The following is a 6,000-nucleotide window of genomic DNA, read 5'->3' as shown; positions in this document are numbered from 1 at the left end:
GTCTTCACATTGATAAAGGAGGCTTGAATATGTTCAAGTTCAAACAGTGAATTATCTTTTTTAACCTATAGTTTATTTTTCAGAAGTATATCTAAACTATAGCTTTCCTAATGCAAAAAAAATTGGAGCATTTTCCCTGCTTGCCAAAATGACCTCCTCTAATTGAGCTTGCTCTTTACCAAGTGCAAAGTGGAGCAAGGTAGGACTTTGCCACCTCAAATATAAAAAGCTGTAGCCAGACAAAAGTCTGATTTCTTCTCTTACAAGAAAGATGTGATCTGAGTTAAAACAGAGACTTTGGAAGTGATTCCTCCAGATGCAGACTTGCTCTTCCTGCTGGTGCCAGGAGGATGGGACCTCTTGGATGATACTATTGGTCAGCTCTGGGTGCTTCTGATGATGGAGCCAACACAGGGAGTGGGAGTTTTTGGGGCTCTGGCAGAAGCTGGGAGCAGGGACATAGATGTTGCTGCCCTTCCTGGTTGCCCCTGCTTGAAGAATTCTCTACTCCATTTTTGCCTAGATCTGTCCCTGCTCAGGTGGCACAGCACCACTGGAGCACTGGATGCTTTTCTACTAAGGATGTAGAGACCCTGCTTAATTTTAATTGGCACTCACCAGTGGTTCAGCTCAATAACGCAACGTTCCCATGATAACTGAGACTGTTGGGGGGCAACAGTCTCTAGTGCTCAGGTGTGAGAAGGAGAAGCTCAAGGGAACAGGCCTGAAGGAGCAGCGCTAGCTCCTCCATCTATATCCTTTCACAGAGCAGAATATGGGTTGTACACATCAGTGACTGTCAGGGTGGGAGTCTCACCCAGACAGAGTTTTGTCAGGAGCTGCATTTCAGACTGGTAATGTTAATGAACAAGAAGCATTTTTGCACAGGAGAAACTCCAGACTGAGAAATGCCTTTGGCAAAAGTATTGGATTTCTAGAAGCACTGGATATTATTAGACTGTCTTTTGAGGTGGTGCTTTATCTTTCTGTTTATGTGCAAAAATTTCCCTGCTGCTGAATTAGTTTGCTCAATGGAAATCTTATCAAGTCTGAGGAGCTCTGTGCAACTGAGCAAGAAGCTAGAAGGATGTGAAATACTTACGCTGAGAATTCTGGGTTACAACTAATATTTAACATGTATTTATAAAGGGGAAAAGAGGTTATGTAGCAGATTCCTACTATCACATTGGCCAAATAGCTATGCAAATGTCATGATTTCTCCCCGTAATGCTCATGTTTTGCAGAAAGCCTCCCAGGGTGTTAAAACCCTGGGTGATATTCATTCACATGAAATGAAATACACAGAGGAGTGGGAATGATGGAAAGATTTTACTGGCGCAAATGTGGCAATGAGCAAGTTATATGGGTCAGCACAAATGAGTACAGATAAAATTTTTATATCACCAGATTATGTATTTCACAAATGCTGGGCATGAAAAGGGAAAAAAACAATCTCAATTTTTGTAGAGTGTTTAAAAATTATTGAGGATAATGGCTGTGGGTTTTTGTTTTTCAAGGATAGCAAATATTCAGACATCTTAATCACAAAGTATGAGATCTTGAAATCTCATTGAAACAATCAGCAAGATTCTCACTGGCCTTAATGAAGGGCTCTTGTCACTGGGTCTGTGGTCTTTCACTTTTCCTGAGAAGTTGTTCCTAGCCACCTAAAAGTGAAGAATTTGACCACTGCTGAAGATGCCTGGAAATCACACACATGCTGCATGTATGCAAGCAATTAATATGTTAATTAAAAAAAAAAAAAAGCTGTTCAGTGTTCCTGAGAGTTTAAAGTAAAAATATTTGCCCAAATGAGACTCAACACCTTTCAAAGAATGGTTTCCTTTTGGTTTCAGTTCTTCATCTTTCACAGACCTCTATTATGCCCAGTATCTGCCATTTTGAAATCTGTGACTTGTCCTAATATGGCCATTTCTATGTATTGACTTTGAAGCACATACTGCGACTGCATTAAAACAGAAAATCATAGAATCATGGAATGATTTGAGTTTGAAGGAACCCTAAAGATCATCTAGTTCCAAAACTCCTGCCATGGACAGGGAGACTTTTCACTAGACTGGATTGCTGCTACCTGCTGGGGTGAACTAAGCAGGATGGAGCCTGTGTCCCAGTGTGTCTCTGCTGCTCGGCATTGTAAGCCAGGTAATAAAATAAATGCAGTCTTTGCATTTCAGCTGTGGTTTGATGGTTGCCTTTGGTTTCCTGTATGTGCCAATTCGCTCACCATTAACTTGGCCTTGAACACTTTCAGGAATGGGGAATCCATCACTTCTCCAGGCAACTTGTTTCAGTGCCTCACCATCCTCAAAGGAAAGCATTTTTTCCTAATGTTTAGCCTAAGCTCCCCTCTTTCAGTTTTAAAGCCATTCCCCCTTGTCCTATCACTTCTTGCCCTTGTGAAAACTTATCTAAACTTATGGAAAACATTGTGAAAGTGCTGACCTCCTTAAAACATTCTTGCATTGTTTTCCTGGATTTGAACTACAAAACATAAGGAAAAACCAAAGAGGGAACAGTTATTCTATTTACTGTCAAGAGTGTTCAAAATGTTTTTCCTAGTAAGTTTCTGCCTAAAGCTTAATCAGGAGGTTACACTAGAAAAGAATCTTTGCCATGTTGAGCAGACACTAAAAGCAAAGATTAAATGGAAAACACATCTTTATATTAATTATAGATGGCTAGTGTTTCTTGGACATGAGGGAAATAAATAAAAGTTCTCAGTTCCTGAGAGTTTGGAGTGTACTGCTTTAAATCAGTAAATGTAGACAATTTACAGGCCTAACATGCCACATATCAGCATGAAAACATTTGTCAGAAACTGATGAATGAAACAAGAAGAATAATGAAGAAAAATGACACTATACAAACCTTCCAGAGAGCAAAATAAACAATGTAAGTGTTTGGTAAATAAATCCCTGCAGAACTCTTAGAAATGAGTCACTGATTAATTGAATCAATCCATCAACCTTTTGTGATTACATCAATATGTAATCCCTTTGATGTTTGTTCTTCTTCCATAGCTACTGTTTTAAATGCCTTTAAAATGTAAGATAAGGTATAATATGTCCATGTGGAGCTACCATAAATTAATTGGATATCCTAGTAAGATATAGCTGGCTGATTCTTTTACTTAATTCTTACATGTAATGCTGTAAATAACCGTATCACCTTCTCCTTTTTCTGAATTGTTTTGGTCACCCACTTCTTCAACTAACTGAAGTTAACAGCAGGGGGGGACTGTGAGATCATATTTTTCTTTTTTTTCCTAATTGAAATGTTCTTATTAACTTTATTTATCACATAAATCCTTTGTAGAAAGAACTGTCCTGTTTACTCTATTCATAGATTGCACCATGCTTGTACATCCAGTAATTATCAGAAATAATAATTTTTGTGTACCAAATCCCTGTCTAGAAAATCAACACCTAGGACTTTTAATATCTTGAGAGGAGGGATAGGAAAAACTAAGCAGAAAAGGTGAGAGACTGTGTGAGATTATGTATCTCCATCATAAAATATAGCCACATAACAGGTGTGTGTATGTGTGCATGTATGTGTGACTGCGTGAACTGAGCCAACATTTAGCACAAATGCACACAGATGCATCAATATGGAGAATCCTGTGCAAATTAAAGCAATTGCACATACTTGTGTGCTCTCCTAGGAACAAAATATTCACCTGCATGCATAGAAATCAACTATCTAAATGTTTGCAAGGGAGAAAAATCCTGAGAAAATTCTTGAAGAAAATGAAACGTGAATCTAATCCAGTAAATGTGTTCACAAACATTTTTTATTAATTTCTTCTAATTCACCTGTGCCTTTTGTAGCTCTGGATATTTATGACTTTCTGTGAACTCAGTGAGCTATAGCTTTAGCAAATGGAATTATGATTCCTACCAGGGCTTGCTGTGTCTCCTGGCTTCTGTAATGCTGCCAACCTTTACTTTTGGTTAAATGTCACCCTGTCTGGGGCTTTTTGAGAATCTATGTAACCTTGTGCTTCCTCTTCTTGTCGTTTTGCACACATCCTCAGTGAGACTCCCCTCCACGACTGCCATCGCCACCTTTGTGTGAGCTGGAAACAATGGGTGTGACAGAGAGCATTATGTAATTTTGGGAGGGCATTTGGGGCTGTGTTCAGGAAGAGAGACAGTGAGAATGGCACAAGAAGATGGTGACAGAGAGAGAGAGAAATTAACTAGGTGTGAAACGTCTGTGTGGCAGAACTGGGGGCTTTTGGAGAGCACATACTGGATGTGAACATTCTTCTTCACCTTAAGCTCCCCATAACCTATTTCCCATCAGGACAAAGGCAAAGCTGGGAAAATGATAAGGTACCAGATGGCAATAAAGATCCTTTTCCATTAGTGGATGGAGAAGCATGGATTTTGTAGAGATTTAATTTTGAATCAGAGATGACCACAAGCATTATTTATTTTTAGTTCTCATACCTTCTATCTATCTAAAAATAATAATAATCCCAAGGCATTTGGAAGTCCCAAGTCCCTTCTACTCAACAGAGAGCAGAAAAATTGGTGTTTTTATTGGATTTTTTATTAAAAAATGTCTTTCGTGATCTTGGCAAGATTTTGGAAGACACTTGTAAAAGATATAATCTGTTTCAATTGGTTTCTGAGAGATAAAGGAAAAGTGCATTTTTAAAAGACCCTTCTTTTGTACATATGGAAAGATATGCGCAACAAATGTATGTATGGTGCTACTTAGAACTTCACATTTGGTACAGTATCTTCCTAAACCACCCAGCTATGCCAAGGTCTCAACCTTAAATAGCTGTAATTGCTTCTCTTGTTGAAGGTCTGAGCAGAGGGGCTTGTCAGGACATGAGATCAAACAGAGATGATTTCTCCAATCCACGTCGGGAGATGAAGCATATTGGTGACTACAGGAGGAAAATCTCTTTTACTGATTCTGTGCTGTGCCACTTCTGTATGTGAATGAGTAATTGCAGTCTAAAGGGCAGTTTCTTTTATGCATTGTAATTGCATTTAATACTGCACATAGCTTGAAGCAGACCAATTAGCTTAACAACTGTTTTCATCCTTCTCCAAGGAGCGGACATAGTGCTGTCTGCAGTATTGCTGTGTATTGGTTCTTCAACAACACCTGGCTTACCTTTAGTGTCTGCTGTCAATCCACATGTGCTGGGAAGAAGCCAGATTCAGAATAGCTAGGAAACAAACTCAAGAAGTCCATCACTTTCATCTTAGCTACTCATCAGTAGACAGTCAGCAAGCAATACATACACATAGACTATTAATGGGGCTTTCCATCCTCCTCTTAGTATTTGCTTTTAAAAATAAAACAGAGGACTGGAAACGAAAATATTACAAGGTGGAGTAATTAACGGAGTGTGGAGTTTTGCTTTGTCTACTATCTATGTGCTCAAGTGGAAGGTGAGCATGCAAATGATGAAAGGCCTCAGACACTGAGTTAATGGCCATTCCTATCTGGAGACATCCAGCAATCAATACATAACTGTGCCACACTTAATCAAAATGCTGTGCAGCAGTGGAGTATTCTATACGGTACTTAGCTTAAGCAAGTGGAGCACAAACCATTTCTCCTTACCTGACTGAAAAGTATCACTTGCACTATTATGAAGACCTAAAAAGTCCTAATGAAAGAACTCTCCTTCTGAGGAGTCATCCTAAGAGAGCATGACGGAGTATCTCAAAATGTATATCATTCTGCTCCACCTTTATTGAATGACCTCAGGCAAGCTGTCAATATATGTGAGCTCTATAAACATTTTGCCTAAGACAGGATTTCATCATTTCAGTGTAGGGACAATAAATAGCATATAAAAGAATATGAATGCAGAGGAAATATCCATGTTACATAGCTCCTTCTTAACAAGTATTATTTTTGCAGTACTTAACACTGTTGGCAACTCTATACCTATCATGGGCTTAAAATTCCTGATGAGTGGGCAAAACCAGCCCTGTTTTCTAAGTA

The sequence above is a fragment of the Agelaius phoeniceus genome, chromosome 3 (genome assembly GCF_051311805.1).
Source record: "Agelaius phoeniceus isolate bAgePho1 chromosome 3, bAgePho1.hap1, whole genome shotgun sequence".
NCBI lineage: Eukaryota > Metazoa > Chordata > Aves > Passeriformes > Icteridae > Agelaius > Agelaius phoeniceus.
Note: the sequence above shows the minus strand (reverse complement) of the source record.